At 35.9% G+C, this 20,654-nt stretch overlaps 1 long non-coding RNA gene across 1 annotated transcript; it reads right to left on the reverse strand.

Annotated features, from left to right (window-relative positions):
* Positions 1-18,631: 18,631 nt before the first annotated feature.
* On the reverse strand, positions 18,632-20,307 carry LOC130462473 (uncharacterized). Its single transcript, XR_008922703.1, has 3 exons — positions 20,203-20,307; positions 20,007-20,075; positions 18,632-19,321 (listed from the first exon to the last, which is right to left on the reverse strand). It is a non-coding gene; the product is annotated as an uncharacterized lncRNA (long non-coding RNA).
* Positions 20,308-20,654: the final 347 nt, after the last annotated feature.

A 20,654-nucleotide genomic window follows, 5' to 3' on the forward strand; every position in this document is an offset into this window, starting at 1 on the left:
ATTGTATTTATACCTCAACTTCAGCTAGGGGCACTTCATTTTCATCAGAGTCGCTTCCCGGCTTTGTGGGCTTCGGTCGCGGTTTCGGAACATGGTCTTTTTTATGTTTTGGGTCATGTATCCTCTTCAAGACATTCCCAATTCCAAAACCATCAGCAATCTCCATTTCTATCCTTACACTTATTCTTTTCTCATCCCAGACTGATATCAGAGGGGAAGTCCTTGGATGCTTTATCCTTTGCTTTTCAACTCTATCGAAATAGCAAATCTGGAAAATAAGAGATATATGATAAGGTGTTTTTCCGTCGTTGAATAGAAATTCACCTCACCAAACAAAATTTATAAAACACCTAACTAACCACCTATATGGACTAAAGCGGCAAGCATAGGGATCGTCCCATGGGAATGGATATGTTTGACTATTCAATCTATGCGTTCACAAGCTAGTTCGAATCAAATTTGAGTTTTTGAATTAATCTAATCAAAGCTAGAAATGCAAACAAATAAAGAAATTCTAGAGGATTCGGGAATCGGCAATGGAAATCGAATCAAAGGAAGAACAAGGTCAAAACATTCATGAATATGCAACGACTTAGCACATAGGGGAATAGAAACTAATGACGTGCTCGCCACCTCTCGGATGGAGCACGCGAAGCGGCTAATATATGGAAGAGCTTTTGCCTAATCCTAGACTAAACAACTTGCATATAACAGGAACTACTATTCACTTGCACAAATTAGGCTCACAATGTCTTGCCAAACCTAGCTCATGCATTCCAATCAAATCCCAATCAAATAGCATTTGCAACTACTACTCAATTAGTCATGGATATCCTATCACTAAATCACATTTAATCACAACATCAATCATTAATTTCCCTAAAATTCCCCAAATTCAATCCCAAGGCTTCATCCCTAACCTCTAGACTAAACTACTCAAATAGCATGATTAACATCAACATTAAACTAACATTAATCCTAACCATGAAACTAATTGAATTAATGAAACTAATTGAATCAAGAAAATTCAGAAAATTCAAACCTCAAAAATTGGGGAAAATCAAAGAAATTCAAAACATGAAACTAATTCTAGAATTCAAGCATGAAATCAAAGCATAAACGAAATTAATGAGGCAATTAAAGAATTAAAGAACAAAATAAAAAAGAAAAGAAGAATTATACCTTGAATTGAAGAAATTGCAACAAACTTTGAAGAACAAAATGAAAAACAAAGCTCAAAAGAAAGAGAAAAGAAAACTAAAAATTGATGATTGAATTGAATATAGAATCAAGAATTTAAGGCTAAGAATCCTTAATCCTAATCTCTAATCTAATCCCTAAACTAATTCTAGAGAGAGAATTCTAAACTAAGCCTAAGAAAAATGAAAATTACGTAATGAAAGCCTCATTCACAATGCTGCGATTTTCAGTCTTAATTTATAGTATCAGCCACGCGCTCTTGTTTGGTCGCACAAGAGTGTGTTTGGTCGCACAACATTTTTGCGGTCGAACAAAGAAGCTCATTCGGTCGCACATGAAATTCAGGACATTCTGTCCAGCAACTCGCCCGCACAGGCAAAGTAACTCGATCGCACAGCATCCATTCGATCGCACAAGGCTGCTGCAGTGGCAGCTCGTGCAATGCTGTGTGTGCTTGTTGTTCATGCACTTTGTAGGCAGCCTAAGTAGATTGCTTCACCTAGCAAAATCAATGAAAATCGTAGAGCATTTATTAATAATCGAAAATCAAAATATTAATTTGTTTAACAATTTTACAAATCGTAAAACATATAACTCGTCGACAAGCATAATGACACGTTATTAACACGTTAATACTCAAAATGACTCTTACGCAATGAGATTGCGCACAAAAGGTATATTTAGAGCAAAACAACTAAAATATACGCAAGACGAGAAAATGTAATGATAAATGCAAAAATGCAACAAACGAACTAAAAACGATAAAACTAAGCGAAAATAATAATAAAATGCTAATGAAATGAACTAAAATCCTAAGCTAAGAGCGACATAAATGTCGCTCATCAAACTCCCCCAAGCTAACCCTTTGCTTGTCCTCAAGCAAAGCTAGAATGAGAAACGGGGAGGAGAATGTGCTTATTTATTAAAAATCAAAATTACGAAAAATAAGAACTACAAGAATGCACACTAACTCACTTTCGTAGGAATCAGAGTTGCATTTAAGCGCATGCAACAAGCTCTTTGAACCCCACAATCGCTCATGAGGGCGAGTGGGATCTCGCAAGGGTTTCCAAAGAGAAACACCCATAACTCTTCCAAAAATTGAATCAAGGCAAGACCTAAAAACTAAAAACAAACCAAGAAAAATAAAGAAAAGAAAAAGAAAGAAAAGAGAAAGAAAGAAAGGAAAAGAAAATAGAAAAGAAAGAAAACGAAAAATGAAACTACAAAACTCAAGATAAGGGCCTTTATTATGGAACGAGCACAAGAGAATGCTAATATTACTAACTAAATAAACAAATGCACGCTAACCAATGTCCTAAATCGAGTGAAAGATTCAAGTGCCAAGCAAAGAGAACTAAGGGCAAACACTAGTCAATTCCCCTTCAACCGAGCATACCACGTCAAATCTCTAGATCCTATCCACCCTTGAGAATAGCGTCTCGAGACGCCGCGAAGGCACCGGAAAAACAAGATTAGGCTACCCGACATCTTAGCATGACAATCCCATTCCATAAACTTGACCAAATCCTCCCTCTACCGACATAGACTCAACTCAAAAGGGTCAAGAGGACATTTTAGGGTGTAACGTAGGCTAGGGGTAAGGTGTGGAACAAATTTGGGATTTGGTGCTCATACCTAAAGTGAAGCGCAATGATAGAACTCAGCTCAAGCAAATCGAACCAAAAACAAACTCATACCACTTATTTGGGGTACCCCCAAGCTTATTCAACAACAATTCTAAACTACAATTCTTTTTTACCTTTTCTTGATTTGATTTTTTTTTTTTTTTGTGTTTCAATTGAAACTTTTCTCATTGCCTTGATTTTCTCTATTTTTGGCTTTTTCAAAACTTTCCTTTCTCTTTTTGCATTTGCTTATTCATTGACTATATACACCATACTTCCCAAACATTGCCATTCATACCAATATCAACATTCATTCCTCAACTTAGCATAATCATTCAAAACCAACAAGCATCATAAGACAAAGCTTCACTATCACTTCTAAGGGTGAAAATAAAACAAAGGCTACTAGGCTTGTAATGTGCTCATAAGAAATGAAGGGGAAAGGCTCAAATGGCTAGCAAGGAGGCAAATGAAAACAAAAACATATGAGAAAAATAGAAATTAAAGTCCTAAGCTAAAAAGAAAAATAGTCACCGAAGGAAATGCCTCTATCGTCCCCTAAAGTAGTTCGGTCGCGGTCTCGGGAAGGAAATAGTCAAATTCGGGAGATAAGAAAGTCAATGCCAAGGATCCATGCCACTCAATATATGTATATGTGTTTGGGCTAATTTGAACATGAACCTCACATGGGAGAAAATACCACTCTCTCCGGTTTCAAGTCACTAGAGAGATCGACACCATCTTACCACAAGCCAAGGGTTCAAGACGCATGCTACCCAAAGTTCAACCAACTTTCTTAACACCTAAATCCTAAATTCGACCCAAGACATTGAAACCCGTGCAAACATCTACCAATTAGGAATAAAAGCATTCTAACCTACAAGTTCCATTTTTATTTGCCCAACTCAAGAATAAATCCTAAAAACTAGAAAAACTTGCCTTGACAAAGATCTAAAAGGAACCAAAAAGAAAGAAAAAGAAATGAAAAAGGAAATAAGGAAAAGAAAAGAAAATTAAAATGAAGAAAATAATGAAAATCAATGAAACTAATCAAGAAATATGCACAAAATCCAAAATATTCACAAAATCAAGCAATCCATCACACGGAGATCAAAGTAGCAAACAATAGAATCTCCCCCCAAGCTCGAATTAGGCCATGTCCTCAAGGCCTAAAACAAAACTAGGAGGGGCACAGCTACCCATCCAACCAATGCCCCACAAGAAATATGCCCGACCCCAAAGAATGAATGTGAGATAGAAAGATATTACCGGATATGTCGTGGGAGCAAGTCCCGCAAAGAACCGTAATAACGAACGAACTCACCAATAAGAATAGCCGGACATGGCAAAGATGGATGCAAAGATGTCCACATCAAGAAAGCTTGAGCCACAAAAAACCTCAAAAATCAAGAAAAATTAGTATACATGGGCCAAATGGCCAACACCCACGGGTTGCCTCCCGAGAAGCGCTCTTTTTACGTCATTATCTTGACGCTTCTTACCTCTAGTAAATACCCCAACAATGATCGCAATAGTTTGTCATATGCAATGGCAAACACATCCAATAGTAACAAGTAGGCAAGAGTAAAATGAGATGCAAGCACAAAGTAGAATGCAACTCTATGCCTACAAGGGGTGGGGAACCAAAAATAAGAAAAATCAAAATGAAAAACAAAAGAAATACTCCCTTATTTTTGCTCCTTTGAGGAAGGAGAATCATTAGGATCAATAGAGGAAAAGGAATCCTCAAGCGGTGGGAGTCTTGACAAAAAGGGAAAAGAAATGGGAAATGAAGGATAAATGTTGACTTTTTTCTTTCGGAATGGGGAATGAGGGAAGGGAGTGGGAACCAAAGTTTCACAAACAACTTCACTCACATCACAAAGAGCACAAGAAATCTCAACATAAGATCCTTCATTCACTTTTAAAAGTTTTTGGTTGGCACATTCACTTTTTTCCTCAATTTGAATCGATTTAAGCACTTCAAGGCAAAAAGGAGCAAATAAATTTTCATCACCATCATTAAAGCATTCACTCAAAGTGGAACGAGTAGGAATAAACTCTCCGATACTCAATTCCTCAATGTCATGCATCATAGGTGGCAATGTAGCCTCAAACTCATCTCTTCTCCACGAAACATCCTTAATAGATTCTTGCATTAGGTTAAAAATTCCCAAAAAGCCTTTTACAACTTGTTGGGAAATGACTTCAAATGAATTCAAACAAGAATCTATTCTTTGCTCTTCTTGAATTTCAAGATATTTTATGAAAAGGAGCCTCTCCAATAATGATTTTGGAGATTCAAAATTCAAAGAGCTTAGGAAATTATCATGGAGAAAGAGAAGATCATCAAGTGAAATCGATTCGTCATTTTGAGAAATAAAGGAATTTGCCATTTTTTTGTTTTCAAAGAAAAGAAAATGAAAAATGAACTAGACTAGAGAACTAGAATGAAAGATCAAACAATGATGCTATTCCCAGGCAACGGCGCCATTTTGATAAGGTGTTTTTCCGTCGTTGAACAGAAATTCATCTCACCAAACAAAATTTATAAAACACCTAACTAACCGGCTATATGGACTATAGAGGCAAGCATAGGGATCGTCCCATAGGGATGGATATGTTTGACTATTCAATCTATGCGTTCACAAGCTAGTTCGAATCAAATTAAAGTTTTTGAATTAATCTAATCAAAGCTAGAAATGCAAACAAATAAAGAAATTCTAGAGGATTCGGGAATTGGCAATGGAAATCGAATCAAAGGAAGCACAAGGTCAAAACATTCATGAATATGCAACGACTTAGCACATAGGGGAATAGAAACTAATGACGTGCTCGCCACCTCTCTGATGGAGCACGCGAAGCGTCTAATCTATGGAAGAGCATTTGCCTAATCCTAGACTAAACAACTTGCATATAATAGGAACTACTATTCACTTGCACAAATTAGGTTCACAATGTCTTACCAAACCTAGCTCATGCATTCCAATCAAATCCCAATCAAATAGCGTTTGCAACTACTACTCAATTAGTCATGGATATCCTATCACTAAATCACATTTAATCAAAACATCAATCATGAATTTCCCTAAAATTCCCCAAATTCAATCCCAAGGCTTCATCCCTAACCTCTAGACTAAACTACTCAATTAGCATGATTAACATCAACATTAAACTAACATTAATCCTAATCATGAAACTAATTGAATTAATGAAACTAATTGAATCAAGAAAATTTAGAAAATTCAAACCTCAAAAATTGGGGAAAAACAATGAAATTCAAAACATGAAACTAATTCTAGAATTCAAGCATGAAATCAAAGCATAAACGAAATTAATGAGGAAATTAAAGAATTAAAGAACAAAATAAAAAAGAAAAGAACAATTATACCTTGAATTGAAGAAATTGCAACAAACTTTGAAGAACAAAATGAAGAACAAAGCTCAAAAGAAAGAGAAAAGAAAACTGAAAATTGATGATTGAATTGAATTTAGAATCAAGAATCAAGAATTTGAGGCTAAGAATCCTTAATCCTAATCTCTAATCTAATCCCTAAACTAATTCTAGAGAGAGAATTCTAAACTAAGCCTAAGAAAAATGAAAATTACGTAATGAAAGCTTCATTCACAATGCTGCGATTTTCAGTCTTTATAGTATCAGCCCCGCACTCTTGTTTGGTCGCACAAGAGTGTGTTTGGTCGCACAACATCTGTGCGGTCGAACAAAGAAGCTCATTCGGTCGCACATGAAATTCAGGACATTCTGTCCAGCAACTCGCCCGCACAGGCAAAATAACTCGATCGCACAACATCCTTTCGATCGCACAGGAGCAGTTGTTCGACCGCACAGACTGCAGCTTCTGGTTTTGCGCTATTTTGTTGCGTGTTCTGCTGGGTCTGTGCTGCGTGTTCTGCTGGGTATGTGCTGCGTGTTCTTGCTGCACTGCTTTGCCTTGTTGTGGTTGTGTATGTTAGGTGATGATACATATGACAATTCATAAATCATGCGGAAAAACCATAAAGCCAGGAAAACATATTATTTACACATAATCATTTAGCATAGTTTAGATGCATACTCTTTGTTGCGTGCCTTCCCTAGCTGCGCCCGAACCGAACAAGAACAAGTCTTTAGGACTCCAAGTGTCGTCCCTCCGTAGATAGTCCACAGCACGTCCGGATCCGCCTTAAGCTTGACCAACTAGGATCGCCCTTAAGGTACTTAGAATTTTCGGGACTTATAGGCAATTGTGTGACTGAATTTTTGCTCTCAAAAATCACTTTGAATACTTGAATACTCTATGTAAAATAATGACCCTAGGCCTTTATTTATAGAGGTATGGAAAGGGAATCGTAATCCTATTAGGATACGAATTAATTAAATTAGAATCCTAATAGAATTCTTATTTAATTAATTCATCCTTTTAGGTTTAGGAATTTAATCATTAGTCGAAACCTGATAGCTTTAGGATTCGTATAGCACACCAACACACACGCACGCACAGCAGCCCACGAGGGGTGCCATGCGCGCGCGCGCAGCCCGCGAGCTCGCAGCCCATTGCTGCGAGGCCCACACGCTGTCGCAGCGTTGGCGCGCGCTGGGCCTGCCTTGCGGTGGGCCTGGCGCAGCCTTGGCTGGTGCGTTGTGGCGCGCTGGCTTGCTGGGCGATGGCCCGGCTTCGTGCTGGGCCTTCGTCCGGCAGGCCTCGTCCGATGCTAATTCGTACGATACGCTTCCGATTAATTTCCCGATTCCGGAATTCATTTCCGATACGAACAATATTTAATATTTCCGATTTCGGAATTAATTTCCGTTTCGAACAAATATTTAATATTTCCGTTTCCGGAATTATTTTCCGATTCCGATAATATTTCCGATTCTGACAATATTTCCGTTTCTGGCAATATTTCCGATTCCGGCAATATTTCCATTTCCGATAATATTTTCCGATACGTACCATGTTTCCGTTTCCGGCAACATCTACGACTTGGATAATATTTATATTTCCGATACGATCCATATTTCCGTTTCCGGCAATATCATCGTTTCCGGAGCATTCATTTCTTGCCTGTGACGATCTCAGCTCCCACTGAAACCAAGATCCGTCGATTCCGAATATCCATAGATGGAGTATTTAATGCTATTAAATACTTGATCCGTTTACGTACTATTTGTGTGACCCTACGGGTTCAGTCAAGAGTAAGCTGTGGATTAATATCATTAATTCCACTTGAACTGAAGCGGCCTCTAGCTAGGCATTCAGCTCACTTGATCTCACTGAATTATTAACTTGTTAATTAATACTGAACCGCACTTATTAAACTTAACATAGAATGCATACTTGGACCAAGGGCATTATTTCCTTCAGTCTCCCACTTGTCCTTAGGGACAAGTGTGCATTTCCTAATTCCTTTGTCGCTCGATGCTTGCTCTTGAACATAATTAAGGTAAGAGTTGTCATCCTTATTTTGTCCAGAGGTTTTCCTCGGTTTCAGAGTTCAACTGATCAAATAAACAGATAATCATAGCCTATGATTCATCCGAGCACGGCCATGCATTTCACAGTTTCTAGCTCTCCGAGTCGCCTTGTACAACTTTTAAGCATCTCATCCCGATTTATGGGAGGATAATCCCAATCTTGCGATCTTGAGATTAGACTTCGTTTGATAGGTGATTACCTGAGCGTTGCCTTTATAGCCTCCTTTTACGGTGCGACGGTTGGTCAACGTCAAAGCAACCAGTTCTCAAACAAGTAATCTCAAATCACTCAGGTATTGAGGATTTAGTGTCTAATAATTTTAATGAAATTTACTTATGACAGATTTTCATCTCTTACAGTAAAGTTTCATAGGTCTGTCTGATACTAGTCTTCTCAAAGTAAGTATCTATGTAAATGATTATGACATTGCCATGTCCACATAGTTCAAGAAACAGAACTACTAGTCATCTTGCATTCTAATCGTCTAACGTTTTCTATGCGTCCAATTTTATAGAAAACCCCGACTAGGGACCATTTTCAACTTTTGACATTCAAGTTCACTTGATAGACATTTCTTAGTCACAGGACTGGTCCTGACAGTCTATCTTGAATATATCGTCAAATTGAAGGGACTCATCATTTAATACTAAACCAAGATTAAATGGAATATGAAAATACATTTCATATATGATAAATGTTCAACCCCAATGTTTTACAACCATGGGCCTCAAACCCATCTTTAAAACAGTTCATGGAATTCAAAGCTATGCTTGATTTCCAGTGCTACAACGTGAGTGTTGCTTCTCACTTGTTGCATAGGTTTAGTTATCACGCTTTGCCAATCTTAACATCCTTTTCATCGAATGTTCTTCGAGATATGATGATAAGAACTTTTGAGTATGTTTATTTTGTGATCTAGTCTTTCTTGCTACAATAGTGGTTCTACGCATTTTGCAATGAAGAACTATTAAGTCAACAGACATGTGATCTACCCAAGTTCAGTGAAGAACTCTTTAACTTAAACAACCCTGTTTCATTGCTTCTTCGGCAATAATTACTTTTACTTCAACTGTATAGGTTGCTAGTGATGCTTTGTTTGGATTTGCTTATCCAAGCAGTTCAAAGATATGTGGAATACTTTCCAGCTGTATCTTAGAACATAGAAATTAATATTTCAATATCCCACGCAACAACTCATGGTCTCCAATCCATGATGCCATTTCAAAACACGATGCTCTATAGCTCGTCCTTATCAATGGTTAACTCCAAAGGGTCTTGCTTGATCCTTTGCCAGTGTTTATGCGTGTAGCATCAATATTTAGCATATCTTTATTTCCTTGAATCAAGAACTATTCCTATGTACCTTTTCAAGTTCCATAAGTATTCTTGATCTCAATCTAGTTGATCTTCACTTAGATCAATAGAGATTGGTATATGTTCGTCATGCCTAAAGTCATACGATACGTTTTTGGCGATCCTCATATTATATCATACATGATAAATTCTTTTGCAGAATAATTCCCAATTGAATTCTATTCATGTAACTTTAGCTTATCTAGTTTCAGTAGATACTAAATTCAGCTAAATTCTTTGACATATAATATAGGTTAAGAATCTCATTTAGACTCTTTGATGTTTAACTTAGTAAATGCTTATACATAGTTCAAACATCCTTTACTTAGATTTATTCACATGGGTCGAATATCTCCAATGGAGACTTTCGTGTTTGATTTAGTAAATGCCATTACTTAATCCAAAACAATATCATAAGATCTTTGTAAATAGATCTTAATACCCAGTATGTACTAAGTTTCGCCATGGTCCATCATTGATGAATAATCTCAAATCTAAGTCATTAGCATTTGAATGTTATTTTACAATAGAGAGATATGTGTGTGATACACATAGGACCAATTAAGTTTTTATGTACTCCCACTAAACTTCTTATATATCTATAAGAATTATGTATATTTTATGAAACTAAAATACTTATTAGCTTCATTAAAATATAATTCCAATTCCCAATTGCTTGCTTAAATCTGTACTTAGATTTTATAAGCTAGCTTTCTCTTTCAAGCATTTATTTGGATCTATAAATCCTATGACATACCATGTACATAGTTTATTCCAACATTTGATTGAGGAATACGTTTTGTCATCCAATTGCTATATGTACTAATATGCAATCATTGCTTGAATTATAGACTTGAGCATTACGATTATGCATGAGGTTTCAACACAATTCACACCATGAATTTGCTTGTAACCTTTAGCAACTAATCTAGCTTTGTGTGTGAACACAATTCCATGTTTGATTGTTTTTATCTTTAAAACTAACTTGCAACCAATAGGTGTGAAACTATTTTTGCAAATCAACAAAATTCCAATTTTGTCATCAAAACATTGAGTATGTTTTATGGCCTCTAACCATTTAAAACATTTGAGTCTATATATGGCCTCTAACCATTTTAGGGAATCTGGGTTTCGTCATAGCTTTCTTACAAGTCACAAACTCATTAATCTACATGATAATAGTTTGACTGCAAGTTGTAGGTTTCTTCACTATCTAATAGAAGAATTGCATAGTTTCAGTGACCTGAACTCCATGTTTCTTCACTATCTAATAGAAGAATCTCACAGTTTCAGTGACTTGAACTCTATGCCTACATGGGTATAGAACATCAAACAATAGAATATCAATAGCCACTTGAAAGTCCTTTGAATATTCTGTTCTCCTTGAAGCACTTGTAAAGTCTTCTAAGAGATGTCTATTCTTTAAAGCCACTTCTAAAGTCCTTAAAGAATACGTGTTCGGATTTTCTAAAGAACTTCGAAAATCCTCCGGAATGTCCGTCTAAGTTTGTTGTTCGCCTCGAAGACTTTCGAGGTCTATTTGATGTCTATTCTTTAAAGCCACTTCTAAAGTCCTTAAAGAATACGTGTTCGGATTTTCTAAAGAACTTCGAAAATCCTCCGGAATGTCCGTCTATGTTTGTTGTTCGCCTCGAAGACTTTCGAGGTCTATTTTCTCCCACTTGTCATTTTGGAAATGAATCTCCAAAAGGACATCATTTCGAGCAAACAAACATTATGTTCTCAAAAATTCGTGGTAGAAACAATACCCTTGTGTCTCATTTGAATAAATCACAATGAAACATATATCTATACTTGGGGCCTTAGTTTGTTGAATAACAAACACTAAGCTCCTACTGAGTTTAGGAACTCTTTAGATATATTTTATGAAAAGTTATTCTGAAATTACTTTTCAATAGCTTTGACGAATTTGGTTTAGTTTGGTGGTAGTTGAGCATTTTGTTTTAGAAATTATAGGAAAAGTCTTTATGATTCATCATTAATCGAATCAAGTACTAATTGACTTCGATTATTCCAACTAAGATATGCCATATCTTATGGACCTAGATTGTGAAATTACAACACACAATCATTGATGATCATATTTGGTCTCAAGTAATCATCAACATGATCTAACCTTGATCTTTATGATTTCTTGCCAAGTGGATTTTATACTTTTGAATCTTTGAACTAGCCAAACAGATTCAACTTATATCACATTTGAGTAAATAAACCTATATTCACTCAAATCCATGTGAAATAATAAAGTCATAAAATCTTTCTTTAGCTTTGAACTCTATTGTCTAGGCGTTCTAACAATAGTTCATATCTTTTGTTACTTTCAACAAGTAAGACTAGTTGTCTTAAAATGATCTAGAAATCAATCAACTTTCAAAAGTCCATCAAAATAGAGCTTTTGAATGTTAACTTGTTGATATGGTCTAAGCAACAATGCCAAAGATTAGTGGAACTCAAATCAAGGGGTTGATTTGAACCTAGTAAAGTTCTTTAAAGAGTTGTTTGTTTTAATCAACCATATTGACTCAACCTGTAATTGACCATTTCATTCAAATAAACAAACAAACATTGTTTTTGTTTTTCTTGAATGTGAGTCTTTCTGTGTTTGAAAACAGAAATTTAGGTATGTTGATTATGGAACAAAATAGCCATTAAGTTCCAGCCTTTGAAAGGACTTAAAACAAACTAGATGACCCTACAACTAATGTAGCATTGCCATGCTTCATTTCCCACTTGTAGGTCATTAGTGTATCCTAGCTTCCATTGTTTGAGTTATTACCGAAGTAAGAACCTCAAGCGGTATATGATACCAAGGAAGTTTGATTGCTAGGTCACTTCTCTTTAAACATAAACTTATAGGTAGAAACGGAATCGTAAATTCCTTTCATTTGTTCCTCATTTTCCTATTTCTTGTACCCTTTCTTATAGTCTTAAGAATTGAATTCCTTAGTGTTGACTTTTATACTTTGTTAGACATGTCCAATGTCACCCCAACAAGGTTCTTACCATTTAATTTATGTTGAATATTAAGTTTCAACTAGATGATCTTACCAGAAGCTTCTAAAGTTCTCTAAGCATCGATCTATTCGAATGTCTAGGGACTAGACTCATTCGAGAATTAAATGGACAAAGATATTAGGTTGTTAACCATTGGTAAAGCTGAGCGTATTAAACTCAATGCTTTATGATCTCAAAACTACAGTGTATTTTGAATTCACAAGCACCAATTGGTTTGCCATTCGACTTTGATGTTCGAAAACAACCATAAAAGTCGCTATAAGAAACGTACATTTTAAATTGCTCACTTTCTCTCATTTCCGTGAATCGTTCTTGGATTCACTACCAATCGAGGAAATTTATTGTTACCTTTCTAAAAGGATTTATTGCAGTGCAAGATATTTAATTATAAACAATAATTAAAACATACATTGAAGCATGCAAAGTCTAAACATTTATCATGAATAATAACTTGAAAATGAAAGCAATCATGCAATTTAAACAAGTCATTAGCATTTTATTCGAATTATGTGTTCCGGCAGGTGTGAATAAAATGATTCCAAGACCCTAAAATCATTGAAGAACTAAGCACAGTTTGTCGACTTAATCCTAAAACATCTTAGGTAAGCAAAAGCCTTTTGCTAATAGTCTAGAAATTATTCTTGGTTGATAGGTACGTCTAAGAACTTATTAGGTAAACCTATCGATTTTGCCACGACATAAAAGGACTCCTTACTTATATCGTTGAGTTTCACCAAAACTAACGTGTACTCACAATTATTTGTGTACCTTGCCCCTTTAGGACCAATAAGTAACACCTCGCTGAGCGAAAACTATTACTAGATTGATGTAAAGGATATCCAAGCAAGTGTATATTTTGGCATGGCACCTTTTAACTCAATTTTTAAGTTTGGAACTTATGGCTCTTACTATGTTGGTTAGATTTTAAGTGAACTAAAATCCTTAATCATGCAACATAATCAAGCTTTTGATCTCATGCATTTTAAGACATATTTAAAAGCAATAAATAACTTAAAACATGCATAAGATAAATGTGATCTAGTATGGCCCGACTTCATCTTGAAGCTTTAACTTCAAAGTCCGTCTTGAAAATCTCCGTGGGAGGCACCATTTTCTTCAAATAGGATAAGCTATAATTAAAACTAATTACAACTATTTGATGGTACGCAGACCATAGTTGAATTGAAAAACAACTTTGGTACTTTAGACCAATTACATTCAAATTAATGGTACGCAGACCATATTTTCTATCCTATTTGGGCCATACTAGTCACTTCATAACCTGCAAAACAGTACATATACAATATATACCATTCACCCATTCATTATCATGAATGGCCCACATAGCTGGTTAGTAAAACACATTATGCATCACATAAATATTTGCAGCAATTAATCAAGGGCACCAATAATCTACAAATTATTCAGTCCTTATTAATTCTAATCAAGTTGTTTTAACCTTAAGGATTTGTAGACCTAATCAAGAGTATATGACTAAAAAGGGCTCCCACTTAAACCAATAAATTCATATGCTTTACTAATTTTAAACATAAAAATGTATTTCTAGTCTAACCGGAAACATACAAATTTAATTAAAATTTAAAGCTCATATAAATTTATAATTGAATCCAAAAATTTAATTTAATTTCAGTCGTATTTAAATTAATTCATGATTTTAATTTTAGTAAAATAATTAGAATAAATAAAATTTATTATAATTACAATATTCAAAATTAAAATCCAAGAAAATAATTTAAATTATTAATTTTAAAATTAATTAAAATTACGTAAACTGAAAATTTCAAATTAAAATTTCAAAACGATCTAATCGTAACGCAACAACCCCACGCAACGCACGCCCATGGGCCACACGCACACAGCTGTGCGCGCAGCCCATGCGCTGCCTCGCATCGCTGCTGCTCACCATCGCAAGGCATCACTTGAGTTGGTGCTCGCTGCGCGCGCCAGGGCTCGACGCACGAGCATGCTGCCGCAGCCCATCGCTGGGCGCAGCGCTCGTCGCACGTCGCAACACGCACCCGCACGCCATCGCTGGGCGCAGCGCTCGTCGCACGCACAACAAGCACTCGCACGCCATCGCTGGGCGCAGCGCTCGTCGCACGCACAACAAGCACTCGCACGCCATCGCTGGGCGCAGCGCTCGTCGCACGTACAGTAGCGCTCGATGCGCGCGAGCGATCGATGCTTGGCGCAGCACTCGTGGCACGCGAGCTTACGCTCGCTGCGCGCGAGGCTCCGCACGCTTGCGCGAGGCAGTGCGCGCTGTGGCGCAACTCGCTTGCTGCCCACACGCGACTGCTCGTGCCTTGCTCTCGCCCTCGCCCATTCGCCCATTGCACACAGCCCACGACACAAGGCAGGGCTGCTGCCTTGTGCTCGTGCACCATGGCCTTGCTCATTGCATTCGTACCGCATGGGCGATGAGCTCCCTTGCTCGTCGTCACATGCCCGCACTATACAACACCCCTTAAGGGTAACACGTAGCGTCCATTGCTTTGTGCGTGCAAGTTATATGAGCGAATCGCATAAAAATTTAAAATTTATATTCAAATTTAATGACAAATTAATAAATAATATTAATTTCATAATTTTAGGGCGAAAAAATCGAAAATTTATTATTCAATTGATTTCCGATTAACATGGATTCAAGTCTAGGTCATAAAAATTTAAAATTTAACATAAATTTACAATTTTTATGGTGGTTTTTAATCATAGGTATCTAATTAAATTATAACTAATTATGAAAATCAAATTAATTCTAAATTATTCCAATTTTCAACAAATTAATCATAATTACAAATTAGATTGCATAATTAACAAGGCTAGGCATTCAAACTTGTTAAACATATACAGTAGGTCAATCAAAAATTCAAGATTTATCAACAAGAATCGCAAATATTTAATTTAACATCTTAAATTTACGAAATTTTGCATTCGAAAAACTAAAACCTTCGAAAAGTCATAGTTAGGCTTCGAATTTGAGAATTCTGGGTTCGGCAGAAAAATACATTTTTTGTCAAAATTTTAGAATGCCTTTTACATGCGGAATTGACACAAAAATCACTCGATTTGGATGAGTAACGAAGAAACTGCCGAAAAACTGCGTACGTATAATTAAATAAACGCAATTTGCAATTAATTAACAATTACGAAAATTAATCACCCCTTTTAATTCTTGCAAATTTGTAATTTTTAACCATGTTCATGCAATTTAGATTATGAAAATAATAAGAGGCTCGTGATACCACTGTTAGGTGATGATACATATGACAATTCATAAATCATGCGGAAAAACCATAAAGCCAGGAAAACATATTATTTACACATAATCATTTAGCATAGTTTAGATGCATACTCTTTGTTGCGTGCCTTCCCTAGCTGCGCCCGAACCGAACAAGAACAAGTCTTTAGGACTCCAAGTGTCGTCCCTCCGTAGATAGTCCACAGCACGTCCGGATCCGCCTTAAGCTTGACCAACTAGGATCGCCCTTAAGGTACTTAGAATTTTCGGGACTTATAGGCAATTGTGTGACTGAATTTTTGCTCTCAAAAATCACTTTGAATATTTGAATACTCTATATAAAATAATGACCCTAGGCCTTTATTTATAGAGGTATGGAAAGGGAATCGTAATCCTATTAGGATACGAATTAATTAAATTAGAATCCTAATAGAATTCTTATTTAATTAATTCATCCTTTTAGGTTTAGGAATTTAATCATTAGTCGAAACCTGATAGCTTTAGGATTCGTATAGCACACCAACACACACGCACGCACAGCAGCCCACGAGGGGCGCCATGCGCGCGCGCGCAGCCCGCGAGCTCGCAGCCCATTGCTGCGAGGCCCACACGCTGCCGCAGCGTTGGCGCGCGCTAGGCCTGCCTTGTGGTGGGCCTGGCGCAGCCTTGGATGGTGCGTTGTGGCGCGCTGGCTTGCTGGGCGATGGCCCGGCTTCGTGCTGGGCCTTCGTCCGGCAGGCCTCGTCCGATGCTAATTCGTACGATACGCTTCCGATTAATTTCCCGATTCCGGAATTCATTTCCGATACGAACAATATTTAATATTTCCGATTCCGGAATTAATTTCCGTTTCGAACAAATATTTAATATTTCTGTTTCCGGAATTATTTTCCGATTCCGATAATATTTCCGATTCTGACAATATTTCCGTTTCCGGCAATATTTCCGATTCCGGCAATATTTCCATTTCCGATAATATTTTCCGATACGTACCATGTTTCCGTTTCCGGCAACATCTACGACTTGGATAATATTTATATTTCCGATACGATCCATATTTCCGTTTCCGGCAATATCATCGTTTCCGGAGCATTCATTTCTTGCCTGTGACGATCTCAGCTCCCACTGAAACCAAGATCCGTCGATTCCGAATATCCATAGATGGAGTATTTAATGCTATTAAATACTTGATCCGTTTACGTACTATTTGTGTGACCCTACGGGTTCAGTCAAGAGTAAGCTGTGGATTAATATCATTAATTCCACTTGAACTGAAGCGGCCTCTAGCTAGGCATTCAGCTCACTTGATCTCACTGAATTATTAACTTGTTAATTAATACTGAACCGCACTTATTAGACTTAACATAGAATGCATACTTGGACCAAGGGCATTATTTCCTTCAGTGTAGGGCTGCTGTTATGTAGCTGCGACAAGGCTCTCAAGTGAGCAATAAGGCTGCTGCAGTGATGGCAGAAAGGAGAGCACAAGGCTGCTGCAGTGGCAGCTCGTGCATTGTTGTGAGTGCTTGTTGTTCGTGCACTTTGTAGGCAGCCTAAGTAGATTGCTTCACCTAGCAAAATCAATGAAAATCGTAGAGCATTTATTAATAATCGAAAATCAAAATATTAATTTGTTTAACAATTTTACAAATCGTAAAACATATAACTCGTCGACAAGCATAATGACACGTTATTAACACGTTAATACTCAAAATGACTCTTACGCAATGAGAATGCGCACAAAAGGTATATTTAGAGCAAAAACGACTAAATTATACGCAAGACGAGAAAATGTAACGATAAATGCAAAAATGCAACAAACGAACTAAAAACGATAAAACTAAGCGAAAATAATAATAAAATGCTAATGAAATGAACTAAAATCCTAAGCTAAGAGCGACATAAATGTTGATCATCAATATAATTAAGTAAATAACCATGCACTTCCAAAAAAAAACACAACTTATTTATTATAATAACATAACTAAACGTTAATATTATTACCATTAGAAATGGGAGTGGTCTAGTGTAATACTTCCTTTCACTTTTAGAATTTTTTCATTCATTCGTAGCAGAAACTAAACTTGATAACACGAACTCTGACCATCTCAACTCTGTCCCATTTTCCAGATTCATGCAACTGTATAAAAAATTGTAGTTGACCTGATAGTTTTTATGTGTAAGTTAGTTATTTTAATAATAAGTAACATGTGAAGTTAAATTCAAAACATTGTATTTTACATTAATAACATACCTGGTTGTTTGGAGTTGACTTTATACATGCATTGACAGTAGCACATATAAAAGTGATTTTCCAGTAGTAGTTCAGTGCTGCCTCCACCAACTTCTCATTCAGTTCTTTGTGCCATGTACTTGCATAAGTAATGCCCAAATAACTTCTCCAACCTTCTTGGAATTTCTCACTTTGACCTCTCTTCTTCACCTACTGTGTCTAAGTCATCTACGATAATGTCTATTTGACCATCAACAGGGAAGTTATAGACTATGTGCACATCTTCAACTTCCACCTTCAAGATGTCATTACATTCCAGCTCAATTTCACATTTATTATAGTAAAACATATTCAATAGACATAAAAATAACATTAAAAAAAATGAAAGTAACATAAATTGTAAACCAAAAAACATACATGTCAAAAAAAATAACATAGGTTCATTAATTTGGAAACTGGAAAATAGATTCATTTAAATGACACAAGTCATTATATATAAAATCATGAATCTGAATGAAAATAACATTATAGTTTGAACTATCTTTGTAGCAAATTGTGTTTTGTGACGCGTCAGACTTAGATCGAGAAATTGCTTAGAACTCATTTCTCGAATCGAAGCCAACTTATCTTCATCATTTGTCACCGTCCAAGATGATGGTATTAGTTCCTCATCATCATCAACAACTTCTTTCTTTTTCTTCTGTTGCGGCTTCTCTTTTCTCTTCAGCTTCATCGGGTATTCTCTTCCCGTCAATTTTTGGAAGAGTTCAATCCATTGTATTGTGGGTATCTTCAATTGTACCTTCTCATTAATTTTTAAATCTGAACTGATCACCACTTCCTTCCTTTTTTTGTTTTTTATGTTCTCTCTTGTTATCAGCATCCTCCCCTCTTTCTTTTAATGATGTTTCTCCCGCCTTACTTTTCTTGGTTGTATTTTCTATTTCAGATTTTGGTTTAACAAGTACATCACTTTTCCCAGACTTTTCATTTGTCACCGCACTGGTCCGTCGATAATAGGGCCAAGCTCACCAAGTCTCTTTTTCTTCCGTCGTTCTGCAGCCACCTCTTTTGAAATTTTGACAGCAATTCTCTTCTTTGGCATTTTCTTTTCAGGTTCTCTATAAATAACCTATAGATACAGAGATAGGTAACACAAATTAAGCATGAATCCTAAAACATGAATATCTATTTTACATAAAACATAAAATAGCATAAGAAATGATTTAAATAACCTATAGTCTAATGGAAATAACATACAGTAAAATAGATGTAACACATGTTTTAACTAGAATAACATATTTAAAATACCAAGTATCATTAGATAACACATAATGTAAAATAAATAATACACTCATCAACATAAATAACATAGATACAGAGACAGAGATAGGTAACACAAATTAAGCATGAATCCTGAAACATGAATATCTGTTTTACATAAAACATAAAATAACATAAGAAATGATTTAAATAACATTCAGTTAAATGGAAATAACATATAGTAAAACAAATGTAACATAGGTTTTAACTAGAGTAAGATATTTAAAATACCAAGTAAATTAAATATGCATTGTACAAAAATAACATGCACTGTAAAATAAATAACATAAAAAAAATACATAAATAACATAGATACAGAGATAACACAATCATTTTAATAGAATAGCACATCAGAAACATGAATCCTGAAATAACATGTTAACATGTATTTTAATCTAAATAACATACATTTCTACATAAATATTCTATGTAACATAATTAACACAAGAATTTACACATACATTTCTCTAGTTTAGGCTTAGGAGAAAAACTACCTTTCTTCGTCTCCATTGCTCTTTAAACTTGAGCTATTATCATTTCTCTGTTCCTCTTCGTTAGTTTCACTGTATTAAATGGCAAGATTTTAAATAATGACCGCAAACCCTAATTATTATTGAAATTACAAACATTACAAAATTATGAAATCTAATTAGCATATAATAGGAAATTACGATGTGTAAAGTAACATACTTATGTGCTTCGATTGATTTGTTGATTGAATTTAGCTACTGTGCAATTGTCACATCGTCATTAATTTCTTCAGCACTGCAATTGTTCAGTTAAAAGGAAAAAAATAGGGTTTATAAGTGAAAAAATTCAAAATTATGAACAAAAATTAGGAAGAACTAAGTGTTACTCACCCTGTACTTTTATTTTCCTTGTTTTCTGTATGTTTTTCTTTCATTTTACTTCAGAAGCGGCGGTTTGTAGCAGTTGTGGAGCGAGAAAGAGGAGAGAAAAGTGGAGAAGAGAGAGAAATGAAGTGTTACTGGTTTTTTTTGTTCATTTACTCCCTCTGTCCCTTAATACTCGCACCGCTTTCCTTTTCGGGCCATTCCTTAATACTTGCACCGCTTCTGTAAATGGAAATTTATACCAATATTATATTGTTTCTCACACATACTTACTAACCCCACCTACAC

This window comes from Spinacia oleracea, chromosome 6, assembly GCF_020520425.1.
Source record: "Spinacia oleracea cultivar Varoflay chromosome 6, BTI_SOV_V1, whole genome shotgun sequence".
In the NCBI taxonomy this organism is placed as follows: Eukaryota; Viridiplantae; Streptophyta; class Magnoliopsida; order Caryophyllales; family Amaranthaceae; genus Spinacia; species Spinacia oleracea.